This window comes from Lagenorhynchus albirostris, chromosome 14 (assembly GCF_949774975.1).
Source record: "Lagenorhynchus albirostris chromosome 14, mLagAlb1.1, whole genome shotgun sequence".
NCBI classification, from domain to species: Eukaryota; Metazoa; Chordata; class Mammalia; order Artiodactyla; family Delphinidae; genus Lagenorhynchus; species Lagenorhynchus albirostris.
Window position 1 is genome coordinate 83,973,025 of NC_083108.1, and position 22,273 is coordinate 83,995,297.

The window sequence follows — 22,273 nt, forward strand, 5'->3', positions numbered from 1 at the left end:
AGAGCCGACAGCAAAGGCGCACACCTTGATGTGCAAAGCTGGGGTGGCGCCCCTGTGGGGTCATTGGCCCCTTGGGCTTACGCTTGTCACCCTGCATCTTGAACACCTGGGTACGTCCTGGCTTTTTAGTGAGACTGAAAATATCTCACGATTTCAGAATAGTGACCCAGGTGAGCTTTGCATTTCTGGTGGGCATCCTTTCTTCTCTGTCTTGAAGGTCATTCTTGGAGTTGGTGGGGCTCACCTGGAAGCGGAAGAAGGTCATGATGGTAGCTGTGCATCGTCCAATAGGCAAGACAAGTTGTGGTCCCTGTTGCAAAAGGCATCTACCCGATCCTCTTGTGCTTCCCATTCACTGAGCGCCTCTCCTAGGGGCTGCTCAAGCGGTCAGGCCAGTGGGCCACTCTGGGCTAGGCCCTCCCCTGCTTTCAAATCACTGTCAACTCACAGGCCATTCGGTTTGGGGTTTGGTGCTTATCGCCATATATTTTGTTACAATTTGTTATCTGTTTCTCTTCTCTAGGCCGTAAATACCTTTTTAAAAAATTTTTATTATTTATTTTATTTTTTGGCTGCATTGGGTCTTTATTGCTGTGTGCAGGCTTTCTCTAGTTGCGCAAGTGGGGGGCCCCTCTTCGTTGCGGTGCGCGGGTTTCTCAGTGCGGTGCTTCTCTTGTTGCAGAGCACGGGCTCTCGGCGCGCGGGCTTCAGTAGTTGTGGCTCGTGGGCTCAGTAGCTGTGGCTCACGGGCTTAGTTGCTCCGTGGCACATGGGATCTTCCCAGACCAGGGCTCGAACCCGCGTCCTCTGCATTGGCAGGCGGATTCTTAACCACTGCGCCACCAAGGAAGTCCCTAGACTATAACCACTTTTAAATTCACAGTGTTGGAAACAAACAAGTGATGCTTAATAAACTATTTTGTGTGAATGACTCACTGACTGAATGAATGAATGAGTGAATGAATGAGGAATTGCATGATGGATAGAACTCGCCTTTTCCAGTGGGTATAGACAGGGACGCTACATTCTTGGAAGACTGAAGCAAACGTTATCCAGTGATGTCTTCTGCCTTCTTTTCAAGTTTTATTTCAAGGGAAAAAGCGACCCAGTAATCCAATGCCTCCTACTTCAAGATCTACATCCGGGTCAGCATCCATTACAGCTACTGAAAGAGACTGGCCGTCTGCCACCTCATTTAAACTATGGTACTTTGGGAAATCTCTGTTTGCTGCTGAACAGTTTCAAACCTCGAGTGAAAAATACATGGGAAAGAGCCCTTACTTCAGCAGTTTGCTTTCAACTGCATGAGACAGACACCTGCTTAACAGTGGCTGAAACAAGAGGGGATTGTTACCTCTCATAATAAGTCCAGCGGTAGGTAGTTCCACGGTTGGTTGATTCTGCAGCCAAATCATGCCACCCAGAGGCTTTCTCTGTCTTTCCACTCAACCACATCAGTAGGCTGGCTCCCTCATGATCTCAAGATGGCTGCAGAGCCTCCAGACATCACAAACACACACAGCTCTTTCAGCAAGAGAGGACCTTGTCTTCAAGCATCTCATACTTAACCATGGAGGAAAATACTTCCCACAATATGAAAATTACCTTTGAAAAGAAATCCATAATTTGGTTATTTCCTAATTGTTTGCCTGGGCAATAATGTTGTAATCAACATCTCTGCACTCCTGCACAGAATAAATACTTGTAAATTTTTTTAAATATGTATTTTATTTGACTATATGACTGATTGAGTTGTAATATTTTTTAAAAAAAAGAGTAATGTAAAATCATTTCGGTTTGTGAGGATCAATTCTTATTCTCTTTAGCTGGGATAAAAGGTTATGTGAGGGGAAAAAGAAACCTTTAAGCAAAGTAACATAGATATGAGACCTTTCGATTTCAATATCCTTTCTTCTCCTTCTTCCTGTTACCTATTTGAGCCCACCTGGGCCATAAGAAGTGCTTTTTTCCCTTTCAAATGATGTTTTATGCCTGGCTAATATCCCTGTAAAATCCATTTAACATGTGAAAAAAGAATTGCCTCTTTTTGTTGGTTGTCATTGGATGATGCTATCAAATGAGATGTGATGCGTGCGCTCAACAGAATGAATGTACTGGGCTGCAAACCGGGTGGATATGAATATATTCCCAAGAGAGCACAGCACAAAAAGCTGCAATCTCTGCATTCTGTCTCAACCTTGGGCGCAGTGTAGTTACAACAGTATAAGGTGCAAAGTGCCTGAAAGAAGTTTTCAAGTGTTGTGAAGAGTGCTCATGGATGAGAATTTCCTACATTTTCTGCTCTTGCTTTTTAGCCTGTAAACCTGAAATTTATCTAAAAAAATAAAATCTACTAATTAAAAAAGAGTGTTATAAGGAAAGACTTGGTGGATTCTGTTTAAAGAAAAAGAAAAAACTCCATTTGAAATATTTTTGTGGACTCATTGTGAAGAGATGTGAGCGATGAAAGTATAAACCATGTAGTAAAGAGCAGTGTTGCCAAAGTGGAAGAGATTAGAGACAGCAAGCAAGGCTCAGAGTGTTCTGACAGGTAACATGGGACCAAAGGAGATGCAGGCCACCCAGGGGACGTGTCCTGCGGAGACCCTGGGCCACCAGCTAGCACGCACAGGGCATTGTTCGCTGAATGACTGTTGTCTGTGTCATTGGGAAGCAATTCTCAAAGGAAGTAAACTGCATCTTCTTATGTGACCAGAAACCATCCTACAGAGCCTGACTTGACCTTAACAATGGGAATAGAGACTGACTGAAAAGCTCAGTGGTCCAGCCCAGGAAGAAAAGTTCGTGCTTCTTTATGGTCTAGAAGAATAGAAGAACCCTTTAAAGATTCCCACCCACTTTGTTCTATCATAATCCCAACTCAAGATACGATTAAGACCAAAGGCATATTCTCCCTGCTCTCCTGTTTGGAAATCCAAAACCAATCTTTCAGGGGGTTCTGTTTGCATAGGTAGGGGTATTAGTCCAGCAAAATATTTGAAGCAGTTGAGGGGAGGCTAGGATCACATTGCTGAGTAACTTGAGACCCACTGCTTTTTGTGCAATGAAAGCATTGATAGTGGCTGGGGACGGAGGCTTTGGGGATGGAGCTTCTGGGGAGAGCGGGCCTGGAAGGGAGGGCTACTTTGAGGAGATCAATCAGTCCCTTACGAGGGTGGGCGTAAGTTTCAGAAGCAGTTAGATGCAGATACCACTGGGTTAAACACCAAGGATGCGACTCCGGAGGCCATGTGGAACGTTTGGATGGATTCCAGGCAGTAAGAGCCCTGTGCTGAGAACAGGCTTGATGTAACGTCCCCTGTGACACATCCCACGAGGTAGGAATCCAAGTCGAGAGCACTCGTGCCGACAAACTCAAGGATTTCTGATGGAGGTCAAGAGAGTTAATCCAGAGACATGAGTCTCTGGCGGCATCAAAGGCGCTCAGTACATACTGCTTTTACTCTCTTCTGTGTCTTCTCGTCACCCTTTCTTCTCTCCCCACCCACCCGACCTAGAGATGTTTGCGTCTGTGACACGGTCCCAGGTCTCTGGGATATTCAATGTGATCTCACCAGGGAAGGACCATGCTCCTCCTGCCATCTGGGACATCTCTGGAGGGCTTTCTCACCCCTGGAGTTCAGATGTGTCCAGTTCTGTCGTGTTGCGCTCTGCTACTGTCACGCAGATTAAGTATACAGGGCATTCGTAGTATACACACATTTAACATGCACACGTTTAATCTGAAACACTTGCGGAAAAGAGAGAAACTACAATAATAAGGTAAATACAGTGCAGCCAGTTCTCACCACCATTCCGCTCGAGAGGCGTCTGCTGTAGAATTGGTGTAGGGTGAGGAAGTGACTCTGTCCTTCCCCTGGTTAACCTCAGTTTGTCCAGCAAGTGCACGGCCGCCGCTTCTCCCCACGTGTGTGATTCTGGTGTTTATGGGTCTACAAACAAGCTAGTTACTTAAAACCTAGTTCTCAAAAAAAAAAAAAGGGTGGTCCTTTCCTAGTAAAAGCTACAAATTAGGTGCATTACGTCCAGTTTAAGGGATATTCAAAGGAAGTGGAAATAATAGGCCCCCCCTTTTTTTTACCTTATGCACATGTAAGGGTTAAACTCTCACATAAGATTCAAATCCATTCTCCTACCTTTCCAAGACTTTCTAAGAATCTGACCTATTTTTAAAAATTGAGAAGGCAATACTCTTTAACAGAAGCTAATAGGTGTGGGAGCTTTAGGTTTGCAATGGGGGTCGTTAGTCTAACAGGAAACTTTAACAGGGTTTGCTACAGATAGGAGACAAGCCAGGGTCAAGTCTCAGACAGGTGCAACACTTAAAGAGCCAGGGAAGCTAAGCAAAACCATCTACTGTGAAGAAACAAAGCAAAACTGGAAGCAAATAGAAAAAGAAAAAAAAGATAGTTACTTTCCGCCATGCTGTGGGTTCATAGGTGTGCCTTGGAAACAAAGGTTTCTACTAAGTAGAAATTGTGTTTTTAACTTTAAAAAAAAGTTATGAATTACTTGAACCATACTTCAATATACACTCTAGCTTTGTTACAGATTAACATTCTGCCATACTGGCTTCAGAAACCTTTTTTTTAAAAGGCAGAAAACGGGACTTCCCTGGAGGTCCAGGGGTTAGGACTCTGCGCTTCTACTGCAGGGGCTGTGAGTTCAATCCCTGGTGGGGGAACTAAGATCCAGCATGCCGCAGAAAACACGAGAATTACGGTTGACTGTTAACTCCCTTCCTGTAAGGAACCAAGCCTTATATTGCGGTGCGAAGGGCCATTCTGGACACAGGCTGGGGGCGGGGGGGGGGGTGGACTCATTTGATTTTGCTTCCCCTTCTTGTACCAAGACCTGGGAAGAGGTAATAAGTCCATTCCCACTGTTGCTGGCAACCCAAGTCAGTTCACAAAGGCCACCTCACCAGGAGAGTAAACCCTGCGATCTCTTTATTCTGGCTGTATTAATGTTATTTCCCGTGCGACCTTGACCTCAGGCAGGACAGACAAGACAACGCAGATTCACAAACATTTGCTTTAGGAGGTTTGTTACATAAGAAAAGCCAAAGAGGGCCCCTGTTTACTGGCCCTCTGTTGCTTACTTCTTCACAGCTAAATTGATTTACAAATTAAATTTTCAAATAAATTCAAATCAAATTTCCGTACATGCAGTTGTTTTAAATATAACCCAAATAAACATATTTTAAAACCTTCTTTTAAAGTATAGTTGATCTACAGTGTTGTGTCAATCTCTGCTGTACAGCGAAGTGACTCAGTTATACACATGTAGACACTCTTTTTCATATTCTTTTCCATGACGGTTTATCACAGGATATTGAATAGAGTTCCCTGTGCTCTACAGTAGGACCTTGTTGTTTATCCATTCTATATATACCAGTTTGCGTCTGCTCATCCCGACTTCCACTCCATCCCTCCCCCAGCCCCCTCCCCCTTGGCAACCACCAGTCTGTTCTCTATGTCCGTGATTATGTTTCTGTTTCATAGGTAAGTTCATTTGTGTCATATTTCAGATTCCACTATAAGTGATATCGTATGATAGTTGTCTTTCTCTTTCTGACTGACTTCATTAGTATGATCATCTCTAGGTCCATCCATGTTGCTGCAAATGGCATTATTTCATTCCTTTTTATGGCTGTGTAGTATTCCATTGTATATATGTACCACATCTTCTTTATCCATTCAACTGTCGATGGACATTTAGGTTGTTTCCACGTCCTGGCTATTGTGAATAGTGCTGCTGTGAACATAGGGGTGCATGTGTCTTTCTGAATTAGAGCCCAAGGAGTGGGATGGCTGGATCCTATGGTAGTTCTATTTTAATTTTCTGAGGAACCTCCGTACTTTTCTCCACAGTGGATGCACCAACTTACCTTCCCACCAACAGTGTGGGAGGGCTCCCTTTTCTCCACACCCTCTCCAGCATTTGTTACCAAATAAACAGATTTTTAGCCACCTAGCGCCTGCCTGCTTTGCATAACTCACAAAACTGCAGTCAGCATCTGCTAGCCATAGATAAGACCCTAAGCCATTGCTGCCCTTAGGAGCTCTCTGACTCAGAGATTCCCCGCCAGGCGCTGAGAGACGTTGCCTAGAAATGTGAGGTCCTTTCCAATTGCCCTCTACCCCAGCCTTCCTCTCCTGGCTGGTGGGCCCTGCACTTCAGCAGGAAAGTCCCACACTGAGAGGGACTTCCCCTACCTGCCATCCTGTCCTCGTGCCCAAATAAACGCACTGTGTGTTGCTGCCATCTCGTGGTTATATATTTCACTTGATGGGCCCCCAAATCCCTCGAACACGCTACAGAGATGGATGGATACTGAGCTACAGACCACAAGGCTTGTTGCTGTCCCTCTTCTAGGATCAATTCAGGTCGATCTTCTGATAAATTCATCTTTTGTCTGTTATACGCCCTCCTCCCAAACGCCTCTGTTATCCTGGGCTTATGTGAGACTAACTAGCCATCCTGGGGCTCCAGGCCTGATTACTTACTTCAAACATGACCATGTAACGTAGCGTCGTTAGAAGGAGGAGGGCACATAAGAGCTTGGGTACCGGCCATTGGAGACCCTGCAGTTCAGGTAGACTGGAGCCTCCTTCCACACTTCGTTAAGCCACCCGAGCTAATCCTGGCTCGCTCACTCCGGAGGTCGTAGGAGTGCAAACTCTGTAGCTTTCTTCTTGTCCTCAGGTTCTTCCAGTGTCTCACTGGCCAAGAGTCGACCTGCAAGATTGACTGAAAACATGTGTTTTCTCACTGAATCAAACACACGGTCCCTCCTCCAGTACAATCCGCCTCAGTCTTGGACAGAACCGTGTCTCCATTTCCACTTCTTTCACCTTGTAGCCATGAGTCAGCGGGGGAGCAGCAGTTGCAAGGTGATTCCAGAGCTTCTTTGGGGGCCAGTGCTGTTAGTCAGTGTTTCCATTGGCACAGGATTTGAAGGAAACCCGTTCCATTGGGGTCAAGCTACTTGGTGTCACTTGCAAGTTATTCACCAAGAAAGGTCTGGACCATGATTTTAATAAAATCCAATCTAGATGTCTCTCAGAAGAACTTGACATTACCAGTTGTTTAAAAGGCTGCGCTAATGCAACTGGTGAACGGTGTTAATGTGAAACCAGCTGAACTCCTTCTGACCACAGGGTCTTCTAGGCTGGGAAGAGATGGGGTGAAGCTGGGGCAGCTGCAAAAGTGATGGAGGGTCTGACTCAAGTCTTCTTGGATTCACGATGTCAGATGTCTTCTTGGTGAAGTAATGTACAGCGTTAACTTTTGGATTTGGGGGAAGAGCAGAAGTTAGAGGTGGCATAGAGGATGATATTGTCATTTTTCCAAGTTGATGTTGTGACTTTTTTTTTTTATGTCTTTATTGGAGTATAATTGCTTTACAATGGTGTGTTAGTTTCTGCTTTATAACAAAGTGAATCAGTTATACATATACATTTTTTTACATCTTTATTGGAGTATAATTGCTTTACAATGGTGTGTTAGTTTCTGCTTTATAACAAAGTGAATCAGTTATACATACACATTTTTTTTACATCATTATTGGAGTATAATTGCTTTACAATGGCGTGTTAGTTTCTGCTTTATAACAAAGTGAATCAATTATACATATATATATTTTTTTACATCCTTGTTGGAGTATAATTGCTTTACAATGGCGTATTAGTTTCTGCTTTATAACAAAGTGAATCAGTTATACATATACATTTTTTTTTACATCCTTATTGGAGTATAATTGCTTTACAATGGTGTGTTAGTTTCTGCTTTATAACAAAGTGAATCAGTTATACATATACATTTTTTTTTACATCCTTATTGGAGTATAATTGCTTTACAATGGCGTGGATGTTGTGATGTTTTGTAAACGCCCTTAAACAGACAACAAACCTCTCAGCATCTTGTGTCGTCCTTATATTCCTACCTTCGAACGCAGGCTGTCACATATGAGGTTCTCAGTGACCACTGCAGAATTAACAACGGTCTGTTTTGCAGAATTAAACGCCGTCTGAGTAAATATCAGCCATCCTTCATGTTTTATGGCCTGCAGCACACTGGGTAATTTTGCTGTGGCTCTAATATCTTCTTGTATAAAGCAGTCAATTGACCTGAGAATGGCTCAGAATATATTGCTCATTAAATTGAGTTCCAGACAAGACTGCAAGGGTATTAGCCTGATGCTCGAAAGTAGCAGGAAGCCTCAAGGGCATAGTGTAATCATTCATTTGCTAAATAACACACACACACAACGGCTTAATTACAGCATTTTGCAGCCAAAAAGAATTGTGGTGATTTCCACATTAGAGTATCTCATTAATGAGATTTGCTAACTGTTATTGGCAATATTCTGAAATGCCCTTTTGTTTTAAATTGTTTCTTAAATGGCTAATGTCATTTGCGGGAGAGGAAATTTCCCCAAACCTCTCATGGATGTGAAATGTTAGTGATTCAGAGACTCCTCAATGTTAATTTCTTCCGGGTTGGCAGGACTCTACGGTATGAAAAAAAAGGCATTTTTAACATCTCTCTGTGTCTCCACATCATCACCATTGAAGTTATTACAAGCAGCAAGGATCCAGGTGAAAGAAGGAATGCAAATGTGAGAATTCTTTCACCAAGAGTTCACAAACCCAAGCACACTGAAGGTCATGGGTCATGCCTTTGTATCCCAGCTCTGCCACTAGTGATCTGTGGTGGTCCCCAACTTTTTTGGCACCAGGGACCGGTTTCATGGAAGACCGTTTTTCCACGGATGGGGGTGGAGGTGGGGGATGGTCACCTCCTGCTGTGCGGCCCGGTTCCTAACCGGTATTGGTTCATGGCCTGGGGGTTGGGGACCCCTGATGTATGCGACCCCCATCAAGATACTTCACATTTCTGGGCCCCAGTTTACTTTTCTATAGCATAACTAGGTTCGTTCACTGATTCAACAGATATTTCTAGATTGTTCCAAATTCTTCTAGGCACTAAGAATACAGCAGCAAATGGGACTAGACCAGGCTTCTGACTTCCAAGAGCTTATTTCCTAGTAGAAAAGAAAGATAATAAGCTTCTCACTGAATGTATACCTGACATAGTTCAAGCTAGGTATAATTTTATTAGGCCAATTAAATTGGGTAATTCCACTGAGAAGTACTTGGGCATTCCTACTACAGGAGGGTGGCCAGGGGAAGCCTCTTGAGGATACTGGCCTCCTAGCAGAAATTTGAATAATAAAAAGGAGTCAGATTTAGAAGTTTCCTAAGAAGAACATTCTAGGATGAGGGAATACCTAAGACAGAACCCAGGATAGGAGTTCTTTGATCTCTTAAAGTGACATCAAGCAGTCAAATTCAATGGTTCCGACACGGGGCATTTCAAAATAGTGTCTCATCTTTTTCCCTGGTTACTCAGTGATATTCTAGGTCATCCTTTTACATGGGTTTTATTTTATGGTCCTTATTTGGCCTTAGATTTTTCATTCTTAAGTAAATGTGTGTGTGTGTGTGTGTGTGCGCGCGCGCGCGCGCGCGCGCGCGCGCGCGCGTATTTTAAGCCCAGCTTCCTGGACTCCATTTACATCATTCTTTGACAACACCCATCCCTCTTAGTTACTCACTGTGACCAGAACAAAAAAATTCTTCCAATCACACCTTCTTAGAGATTGCCGTTTCTTGCTTTCCTCCTAGTAACTTGGAATTGCTAAGAAAATGGATGGAATTGAAAGGGTATCATTTACCTATTATTTTTAGTCAGTTCTGAATATAAAAAGAGCAAAACTTAGATTCTGGTCTTTGTCATTTCAGACCCTGTTGCCAGCCGTGGAGTTCTTTCTCCTTGTTAATCCATGTTCCATGAAACTCTCTTGGCACCTTTAGGTTCCAGACCCTGTAGAGAGCGGTGGGTTTAGGTTTCCTCTCACTCCACAAGAAAGCCACCTCCATAAAAGCAGGGGCTGTTTTCTCCACCCCTTACCTCTGGAGTCCAGAACGTTTCTAGGACCAGAGTTAGCACTCAAAGAGCATTCATTGAATGAAGGAGCCTCGTCATCAGATCAGATGACTTGTTTGTTTGTTTGTTTTGTTTTTTTGCGATACGTGGGCCTCTCACTGTTGTGGCCTCTCCCGTTGCGGAGCACAGGCTCCAGACGTGCAGGCTCAGCGGCCATGGCTCACGGGCCCAGCCGCTCCGCGGCATGTGGGATCTTCCCGGACCGGGGCACGAACCCGCGTCCCCTGCATCGGCAGGCGGACTCCCAACCACTGCACCACCAGGGAAGCCCCCGATGACGTTTTATTGTGACGTGGCTGGGTAAGGCCGCATAGGAAGGCTGGAATTCAGAGCAATAATGACTTGAAATTATCTCACAGATAATTATCACATTCAGCTTTTTTTTTCTTTTTTTCCCTGCCTTTATTGAGATATAATTAGCATACTATGTAATTTTAAGGTATACAATGCAGTGATTTTTTTCCTTTTTTCTTTTTCTTTTATGGAAGTACAGTTAGTTTACAATGTTGTGTTAGTTTCAGGTGTACAGCAGAGTGATTAAGTTATACATGATATATATATACCTATTCTTTTTTATTTAATTTTTATTAGAGTAAAATTGATTTAAAATGTTGCATGTTTTGTAGGTGTACAAAATCTTTTCTAGTTATACATATACATATATCTACTCATCTTCAGATACTTTTTTTCCCCCGGTGACTTTAACTTTTTATTTTCTATTGGAGTATAGCCGATTAACAATGTTGTGATAGTGTCAGGTGCACAGCAAAGCGACTCTGCCATGCATATACATGTATCCATTCTCCCCCAGACTCCCCTCCCATCCAGGCTGCCACATAACATTGAGCAGAGCTCCCTGTGCCATACAGTAGGTCCTTCTTGTTTATCTGTTTTATATATAGTAGTGTGTATCTTCTAATCCCAAACTCCTAATTTATCTCTCCCCCTCCCTTTCCCCTTTGGTAACCACAAGTTTGTTTTCTATGTCTGTGGGTCTATTTCTGTTTTGTAAAGAAGTTCATTTGTATCATTTTTTTAGATTCCACACATAAGCGATATCCTGTGTGATACACATCATATGTGATACAGTGCAGTGATTTTATATGTGTATATATTGCAGAATAATTACCACAGTAAAATTACTGAACACATCTATTGCCGGACATGATTACAGTGTTTTTTTGCATGGTGAGAACTTTTAAAATCTACTCTCTTAGCGACTCTCAAATATGCAATACAATATTGTTAACTGTAGTCCGCATGCTGTACGGTACATCGCCGGCACGTATTCGTCTTATAATTAAAAGTTTGTACACTTTGGCCTCCTTCACCTACTTTCCCTTCTCTCCATCTCCCCACCTCTGGCAATCACCAATCTGTTCCCTGTTTCTATGAGTTTGTTTTTTTTTAGATTCTATATATAAGTGGAATTATTCAGCCAGGAGAACGAAGGAAACCCTGCCGTTTGCGACAACTTGGATGAACTCCTTATTTTTTGCTTTTGTTCCTCTCTCTGTCATTTGAAGTCAGGTGTGCAGATCTGAGGTAGCGAGTGTACAGTATTCCTTAGGTTATTTCATGAAAACTACTAACTAAACTTAATAAAGTCAAATTTTTGATAAATAGGCTTATGAACAACTTCCACAAAAACGGATGAGCTTAACGGGTGCAACTTAAAGCGGGGAAATTTAAGGGAACAGGATCTAATACATTTGCACTAATTTATTCCTGCCTTGTGAGTGACGAGCGTAAATCAAGTAGCTTGATAATCCCTTGACAGACTAATAAATGAGAACCAGATTTTTTTAAATGGAAAATGGATATAATTAGAAAGCTATTAACTTTTTTTCCCACTCCAACATCATGGAATAAGTAAGCCATAGGGGACCTGTCCTTCAAAATAATTAAATTTCCAAATTAACTTTTTGGTTTAAGAACGATTTGATTTAATCATTGTGTTAAGTTGAAATATATAAATGTGACTATTTGCAGGTCTGTTTCCTGCTTTTTTTCCGCTCCCTGTAATTTTGGGTTCCATGTAACCTAGCCTATTCATAGTCCCAGGGATTACGATGGGGGTAGGGCTAATATAATAATAATAATAATGATAATGGCCCCAAAGGGCCATTATTTTGCCTACCAGAGTGGGACAGGAACCTGACATAAGAAGCCACGGGAAAACATACAGTGACTTGTACAAGGCTTTATGAGTCCGGGGCAGAATCTCATAGGTGTTGCTCTCCCTATTTTATCTTCCCTTCAAAACGATGAGATTTCTGCTTGTTTGTTTCGTTTCACGTCATTTGCTCGTAGAAATATTCCAACTGCAACTGTTTAATGAAATGGCTGTCTGGAGGTTGAGGAGTTTGTGCAAAAGGGAAAGGGACGTTCTCCTTTCTTTTCTTTCCACTTGGGAATTGTGCGTTAGTGTGTTGGTATCAGGAACTCAGCAGCATTTACTGTGCATCACAGCTGTGAGCTTTCCTCCGTGTTTCCCATAAGAGCTTCTGTGGGGTCGGTGCAGCCAGATGTGCTCAGGGAGACATTTTCCAGCAGTAGTGAGTAGCCAAGACAGGGATGACTTCATAAGTCCCCAGCATTAAAATACAACTTATTTTATCTTTTGATCATCATTTCTGGAAGGCATGCAGAAGTTAAAAGTCCCAGTTTGCTGGTTAGAGCTGGGAACACCCCATGGCTGAGTTACATTCCTGTGAAATGGATTGTATAAAGGGGTCTAATAGCAAATTTCTTTTCTTCTCCTCTAATCTCTATATATGAGCTACCGCATGAAGGCTCTTTATGAACTGCACCTTAAAAGCATCTTTTCACAGAGAACAGACTTGTGGTTGCCAAGTGGGGGAGGGGGGAGAGGGATGGGGTGGGAGTTTGGGATGAGCAGATGCAAACTAGTATATATAGGATGGATAAACAACAGGTCCTACTGCAGAGCACAGAGAACTATATTCAATATTCCGTAATAAACCATAATGGAAAAGAGTATGAAAAAGAATATCTATATAGTATCAATATATTATACATATGTATATGTGTAACTGAATCACTTTTCTGTACGTCAGAAACTAACACAACATTGTACACCAACTATACTTCAGTAAAAAGTAGATGGGGGTTCCCTGCTGGCACTGTGGTTGGGGGTCCGCCTGCCGATGCAGGGGACACGGGTTTGAGCCCTACTCTGGGAAGATCCCACTTGCCGCGGAGCAACTAAGCCTGTGCGCCACAACTACTGAGCCTGCGCTCTAGAGCCCGCGAGCCACAACTACTGAAGCCCACGCACCTAGAACCCATGCTCTGCAATAAGAGAAGCCACAGCAGTGAGAAGCCCGTGCACCGCAAGGAAGAGTAGCCCCGGCTCGCCGCAACTAGAGAAGGCCTGCGCGCAGCAACGAAGACCCAACGCAGCCAAAAAAATTAAAAAAAAAAAAAGTTTGAAAACCATCGTCTTTTATTGTTGTTAAATTTGTAGAGCAAGAAATAGCAGAGAGAAATTGTAAATAAGAGATGCTTGTTAATGCCATTTTGAAAATGAATTATGATGGGGGAGGTGTCATTTGGGGGATTAGCTCCTTCTCCAGATTTACTAATTATTTGTAAGACAGAAACAAAATGATTTGTGTCCTTTGACAACTTTTAAGTTTGCGCTTTCCTCTGGGAGTCTTTTTTTTTGCTTTTGGAAGCCAGTCACCCCTTACGATGACAGTTTCTCCAAATGCTCCTTTTCATGGAGAATGAATTAAAGGAGAAAGACGTACTCTTGTCCAACAGACGTAAAATTGAACGGAAGGCCCTCCTTCTACCGCCGTCAGCTGTCAACCTGAATACTTTCTTTGCAGTCCTGGCTGGAAGGTAAAAGCTACGGTTTTGAGCTAGTAGACTCATGCCCGGCTGTGCCTTGTTAAATATTTTGATGGTTTCCCTACTTGGAGGTGAGGTTGAATGACATCAAAGTGCCTGAGGGTGACAGCAAGTTCTTTGTCAGTTTTCCTTTCCCCTCCCCTGCTTCTTTTGAAGGTGGGGAATATTTTGAAATGGGACGTCCCTGAGAGGCAAAGGTAGCATCTTCCTTTGATACTGAGCGTAAACGCGGCTGCCAAGCCCCCAGAGCACGCACTAAGGATGGGGTTTCTTCTATGGAGGATTGAATGTGACTGTCCGAAGCAGGTCTTAGCCTTTCACGTAGCATGATTGCAAGAGCTGTGGTGAAATCTTCAGGCCAAGCCAAATGACATCATACGGTTCACCAGTGCAGGGGCCCCCAGTTACATCCACGTACAGTACGTTCTAGTAGTAAGTGTTCAGAGGACTTCTCTTTGATAGAAAGCATGAAGATGATTCTAGAGTTATAGTTGTCTCTGCATTTTCTACTCCGTAGCATAATTATAGTTCAGTCATTCCGTTCCCCGTACGCTCTGGGGTGTGGTGAGTTCTGCAGACAAGTCATCAGATGAACAGTATGTCTTACATTACATTTGAGTAGGCCTGCGTTATACAACTCTGCACTCAAACCAGGTTACAACGGCATACACCATTGTGCCTTACTTTGGGTAGAAATTATCGTAGCACTAACTGCTGGGTCTGTACCATGGAGAGAATGATACATTAGACTTCTGGGCTGCTTAACTGTTAGAGACCATTTGGCCTGGCTGAAAGAGTCCCTGGCCGGTCTCATAATTTTATGTGCAGCTGGTCGCATATGTTGAAATTATGTACCCACAAGGGGAAAATTCTACCCTGTGGGATTTTTAGAGCACATGCTATCTGGTCTACACTTTGCTCAGGGCATCATGTATATAATTCAGTTGAATCCTCCGACCTCCTATTAAGGTTGGCATTAACCTTATTCCCACTTTAAAGATGTGGAAATTGAAACTTAGAAAGTGAAGTAACTTTTCTAAGGCCACCCAGGGATCGGGTAGGGTCTGGGAGGTAAGAGTCAAATCCAAGTCTGACTGCAAAGGTCATGCTTTTTCCTACATCTGTACGCTTCTACGTCTATATACCTATCTATATTTTATCTATCTATCTATCTATCTATCTATCTATCTATCTATCTATCTAAATAAGTAAATAACTGGGTCTAGCTTACCCTCCTGCTACAAACAATGAGAAAAATAAACAGTATGAGTTATTAGGAAAATGTAAACTAAAACCACAGTAAGATACCACTACACATCCATTAGGTCATCTAAAATTAACAGGCTGACCGTATCAAGCATTGGCCAATATGTAGAAGGGCGAGAACTCTCAGACGCTGCTGGTGGGAATGTCAAATGGCACAAGCACTTGGTAAATAGCTACGTTCAACATGATTGATTCACACTGCTGTATATTATATGTGAAAGTTGTTAAAAGAGTAGCTCCTGAGTTCTCATCGCAAGGCAAAATATATTTTTCTTTTCTTCTGTGTCTATAGGAAGTGATGGATGTTCGCTAAACTTACTGTGATAATCACCTCATGATGTATGTAAGTCAAACCATTATGCTGCACACCTTAAACTTATACAGTATTGTATGTCAATTATATCTCAATAATACTAGGGAAAAACTGAAGTGGTTTGGTGGTTTCTCAAAACGCTAAACCTAATGGAATCCCATAAGGTCAAGGACATTAGACTACTTTACAAAAGATCTATGTAGAAAGTTCAAAAACAAAAAACTGTTTATCTTAACATATCCTCCATTACAAGACCAAAGAGGAAAACTGAAGACCGGAAATTCATGCAAGAATGTTTCTACAAATGAGACAGTCAAAGATTAAGGCCTATTTGGGGGAACATAACATCATGAAAGAGTGCACGAATGTACCAATATGTTGTATTGAGGGTTTTCCATTAAAAGCTCCCCTAGTAGGTCAGAGGACTGATGGACTCCTACACGTGAACCTGTATGCGGGGTAGTTTCTGGCCCATTGGTCCCTACCTCTGTGCGTGAGGTTCACAGGTGAATCAGTCATGATGACCTGTACCAACTTGGCAAAACCTTCCAAACATAATTAGGGCATCATGTGACAGTAACTGAGGAGATGCACCAGAGTCTAAAACAAATCAAGCCACCGTCAAAAATCTCTCTCTCCTCTTCCTCTCAAGCCCAGACTTTCGTCTAAAGGTGGAAGACAAGTTTGAAGGGATGAATTCACCCTTATTCCGCCAGACATCAGATGCTTCTAATTAGCTGTCTAAAAGGCATGAAACAATATTTGGAGGACACTTCAAGACACGAAGAAAAATTTTAAAAGCAGCCATTGGAAGGGATGTCATGAGACAGATGAAAGGGAGCTGCCATCACAAAAACTTAATGAGCCAAAAAGCAGTTGTGACAGATGTGCCAAAGGAAACCTTCCCATCCCCGGTTCCGGGGTCGGGGGAGGAGAGAGAAGAGCGAGGCGAAAGACCACAGACCTCAAATATAGGCAACCAAATGGCCACGTTCTTTAAAAAGATGATTACCCCTCTTCGGCCAATTTTCACCCTTTTCTTACACTTTTCTGGCGCTCTGATGTATTTCTTGACTTCACAGCCCTTCTGAGAGCCGCCCTTAGAGTTTTCCTTTTAGCTGAACTGTTGGCCTGAGAGAAAACCTTCCCATTTTAGCAAATTACAATAGTTCTGCTTGAAATATCGTATTTATTTGACCCATAATGGCGTCAGGGAGAGAGAGAGGCAGTCTGATGCCCCCTCTCAAGATTATGATTAGAGGCAGATGGACTGCAGTGGAAATGCCAGGTCATTATTAAAAGCAGAGCATTGGAGGGAGGTCAAGGAATCCTTTCCTCTTGGGTTCTGGAGCTGGGTAAACGTCTGGCCTTATTATTACAACTTTCGATTTCATAAGTGAGCCCAGCATACCGTCAACAAATCCTGTGCTTTGCTTAGTCTAGCTATGATGGTTCTTCTCAAGGTAACAGCCCCTTTCCAGATAAGAGTCGAAGCTCTCCCTAGAGCTCCAGTCAGCCTAGCGCACAAAAACAGAGTCCATGCTATCCACTCTAAGAAAGAAGCAAATTAAAATCCCAAATACCCAGTTAATTATGTTTGAATTTTACCAAATATGTCAACAGCTGATCAACATTAACTAAAACTGAAAGAACGTAAGTTTCCCAAAGCTAAATAAAATTTATTTCAGTAAGAACCATAATAAAGGTCCTAGAAACAAATGTATCTGTTTTACTGAGAAAGAAAAAGAAGGTGAATAAAGAATGATCTCCCCTAGAGAAATACTTCTGCTGAATTCTCTCTCATGAGGCCAGAGCGTCGGCTAAGTGAGGCACAAAGAATCTGTCCAATAAATCCTAATAGTTCTACCGCTTTGCTATTTGGTCAGCTCATTTTCTTTTTTCTGATAAACTTTGGACATGATTTAGGACATGATTGCTTTTGAGTTTGATCCTTCTGGTGACTCATTCTCACACCTCTACGTGAAAGTAAAATATATAGTATTCTTAAAAAAGGGGTATGAATTTGAGTTTGATTTCAAACACAGTGGGAGGAAATGTGTACAGGCCCTGAAGACACAGGTTATCGTTTGTGTGGGGTAGATGAGAGCTTGGTGCTAATAGAGCTGGCATAGAATCGGAATTGTTTCCTTAGTCTAATTGCAAGTGTCCAGGCATCTGGACATATATCCAGACAAAACTCTAATTCAAAAAGATACACACATGCCTATGTTCACAGCAGCACTATTCACAATAGCCAAGATATGGAAACAACCTAAGTGTCCATCAGCATATGAATGGATAAAGAAGATGTGGTACATATAGACAATGGAATACTACTCAGCCATGTAAAACAATGAAATAATGCCATTTGCGGCAATATGGATACAACTAGAGATTATCATACTAAGTGAAGTCAGAAAGAGAAAGGCAAATATCATATGATATCACTTATATGTGGAGTCTAAAATATGGCACAAATGAACTTATTTATGAAACAGAATCACGGACATAGAGAACAGACTGATGGTTGCCAAAGGGGAGGAAGTTGGGGGAGGGATGGAGTGGGAGTTTGGGGTCAGCAGATGTACGCTTTTATACATAGAATGGATAAACAACAAAGTCCTACTGTAGAGCACAGGGAACTATGTTCAATATCCTGTGATAAACCATCATGGAAAAGAATATAAAAAAGAACGTGTATATATATTATATATATGTGTGTGTGTGTGTGTGTGTGTGTGTGTGTATAAGTGGATCACTTGGCTGTACAGCAGAAATTAGCATTGTAAATCAACTATATTTCAGTAAAAAACTTTTAAAAAAAAAGTGACCAAGCATCCTCTTCCAAAACACCCTCAACACTCCACATCGAGTGAGTTCCCATCCACCCCCAAATGTAAAATGGTGTGGGGAGGAAGATTGGTTTTATGATGTTTCTCACGAATTATTTCACACCTTTTTGCCCAAGTCTCACCATGATGTATGAAATTAGAATAAAATTTTAGATTCCTTTCCACAGAGTTACATGTGTGAGAAAGTCAAGTTTTAAATAGTAGTGGTTCCTAGGAGACAGATGTTCCAACTTGTGTTACCTTTCTGAATTAAGCAACTATTTTATTACTACTAAAAAAATCTTATCTTTCATTCTTTTACACTGCGCATCATAATTTTTTCTTATTTTTTTACCCCCTTTTATCATTTTCTTTCCCCAGATATTCACTAAAACATATTGTGATGTAATTACATGTGCAGAGTTGATGTGACATTACATTAGCACCTGATGCCAACTTAAAAGCCAGCACGAATTTTACAACAATGTTTATACCCACAGGTGTAGAGCGGCAACAGTAGCAACATTAAGAGAAGCTTAACCAATGTTTCAAACGATACCATGATGCTCCAGCACATCCCTGACCAATAAAACTTTCTGCGATGGTGGTAACGTTCTATATCCGTGCTGTTGAACATGGTAGCCACCGGCCATGGAAGCTTATTACTTATCTTTTAGCAAGAAGGGACTTAACGCATAATCATCTGGCCCAGTTCCCCTGTTTCAGGCTGGTCTGGTATACCGATCCCCTTTTTATGGTCAGATCTTGTGACTATCATGAAGCAGCATGAAAGGCCTGGGTTCAAGTCCCCAGACCCTTCAGATGGTGTCTGGGAGCCATGGAGAGGGCACCCCAGTCCACGTGTAATCAGGGCTGGCGCTAGGATGCAGGTGTGTGGGGCGTGTTTAACACCCCGAGAGCCACAGCCTCTGTGATGCCGCCTGCTAAGAACATCGCCTGTTGCTGTGTTCTGTCGTAGTCTCTGAAGTTGACAATTCTGTGATGCTGAACAAGGATATTCTTACCCCTCCTTAAAGAGTGTGAGACAAGGCTAAGTGAAGTTTCGTAACTCATCCGAGGTCACATAGGTAGTTTCTGACTAAATCACATATAACCTGGGAAGTAACTGCGCAATCAGGACTCCCATGATTACAAATGACAGAAAACCCAACTCTTAATGGCTTGAGTAATAAAGTTCATTATAGGCTCAGGGAACTAAAAAGCCCAGGCACCCAAATGAGTTGAAAACTTATGTCCTCACAAAAACCTGCACAAGGATGTTTATAGCAGCTTTGTTCAGAATTACCAGAACTTGGAAGCAATCAAGATGTCCCTCAGCAGGTGAATGGATAAATAAATGGTCCATGCAGACACTGGAATGGTATTCAGAGCTAAAAAGAAATGAGCTCTCAAGCCATGAAAAGACATGGAGGAACCTTGCTGCTAAGTGAAAGAAGCCAATCTGAAAAGGCTGCATAATGTGTGATTCCAACGTTATGACATTCTAGAAAAGGCAAAATTACAGAGACAGTTATAAGATCACTGCTTGCCAGGAGCCGGCAGGGAGGGATGGAGAGTCAGAACACAGAGGATGTTTAGGACCGTGAGACTACTCTGTATGATACCGTAACGGTAGATGCATATCTTTATATATTTGCCAAAACTCATAGAACGTACCATAAGAGTGAACTCTGTGGACTTCGGGTGACAATGATGAGTCAGTGTAGGTGCATCGACTGTAACAAATGCAGGATGTTGCTAATGGGGAGAGGCTGTGCACGTGTGTGGTCAGAGGTAGCTGGGAAATCTCTGTACTTTCTGCTCAGTTTTGTTGTGAGGCTAAAACTTCTCTAAAACACAAAGTCTATTAAAAAACTAAAACCCAGGCATAATGGGTCGAGGGTCTCAAACGTTTACATCATGACCAACTTTTTAACCATCTCTGGGCCATACCTCCTCTGTGTCTCTGGCAGACTTTCTTCATGTACCAACACCTGGCAGCTCCAGACTCAGGTCCCTATAGCTCTAAATCCCGAAAGGACAGAGAGGTGTGCTTTACCGACAACTCCTAAAAGTTTCTTTTAACGTCCTGCACGTGGTGCTTTGTCCCCATAGGGTCTCGTGGGCTCCTCTGCCTACGTGGATGGGATGCTCTGATGCGCTTGCCTGAGGCCATGTGGCCCTCCCTATGTTAGGAAGTGGGGTCAGTTCCATCCACACTACACGGAAGAGAGCAGGGCTGGGATTGGAACTATTCGGGAACCAGCTAGTGGACCCTGCAATAACACATGTGGCCCACAATTTATAAATGGATATACGTCTAGTGTAGAGCAGTTTCATTCCTGGCAACTGCCTCCAGCCTGGGAGAATTCGTCCCCAGATGCTCAGGGACTGTTTACTTCTTGTGACGAGTCCAAACAGAGACCCTTGAGAGCTGCATAGGAAGATCGCAGCGGTGAGTTTTTATATGAACCTGGGCAGATGCCTTGGAAGGAGGACCTGTCAGTTACACTGTTCATGTGGAGGTGGTGCTTATAATTAAAATTATGGTCTCATGACCATTTAACTAGTAAGCGACTAGTTTGCAATTTCTAAACTATTTGCAAAATGTGACCTTGGAAAGAAAGAAAATGTTAGGCTTTAGCAGAATGTCTATCGCCTGGTTCCATTCTGCAATTATTTGACTCAAGAACCAGTGTATTTTAATTATCCCTATGGTAGGGAGATGATAGCCCTTTCCCTATGGTGTAAGGAAGTGTCCTGGTCAGATGGCTGGGCAAATAATTAGGACAATAAATACAAATTTAATTTAAATGAGGCTATTAAGAGTTGAAGCTTGACATTTACCACTTAGCATTATTAGTTATATGTGTAACAATCCGTTGCACTAAAAACAAAATGACGATAGATCAGCTAGTGTAATTTAGAAGATCCCATTTACTCCATGTGTAGTTTGCAGCTCCCCTCTCTTGCTAGTTAAGTCTGTTAAGCATAATAGCCATTCTTGGCTGGTGGTGTTTAATCACGTTTTGAAGGCGATTATCAGCATGTATCGGCAATAAATGGCATGCGTTTCTGACAGAGAAATGACTGAGATTAGGCCATCTGTATGCAGTCATCTTTTTTACCCTGTGATTTACACACCAGCCTGGCTGGCTGGTCCTGGGTAGAGGAGCTCAGAGGGCAGCATTCAGAGTTCACGTTCTAGCTGCTAAGACTTGATTCCCTGGAGGAGAAAGGGGAGCCCTAGAGGGCACTAATCACTGCAAAAGGGCAAGCCTCCTTCACTCTGAGGTTCAGTCCTGATGCTCTGAGTCCTTTCTTGCTCAGGAGACGTGAGCATTGGCGTCCGACTGGATTAACTCCATAGGTGGCTTGATGGCAACATTAGCACATTTCCTGGGAAGACGAACACTCCCTTGGCTTTAAACTCCCCAAACTGTATTGCTAACGTCTGGAGACTTTCACCTGCACCTCTCCCTGCCCTGACTATTTTGGGTTGAGATTTCTTGTATTCTGCGTGAACAAAGGCAAAAAAATATATTAAAGTTGGGCTTCCATCATTTAGATGTTCTGTGTCTTATTTTCACTTGTCCACTCACATGGGAACTACAATGACAAGAGTTTGGGATGGGAGCAAAGAGCTGGCCACCCACAGATACAAGAAATCAAAGTCATCTTGTCCTGCACTCGGGGCACATCTTCAGTCATAACTCTGTGTCCCGGATCAAAATAACAGATGAACAGAGTGAACTAGGGAGGAAATCAAGGTCAGGATATTCTGGAATGCTCCAGGGAGATTTACTATTTTTCTCGCTTTTACTTTGAACAGGGAAGTCATAGATGAGTTTGGGCTTGAGAATGGTAAATATCCAAGGGGGTCACCCCTCCCAAAGAAGAACAATGATGCTTTGAAATGTTAGAGCAGGAGTACAGCAACAATTTTCAT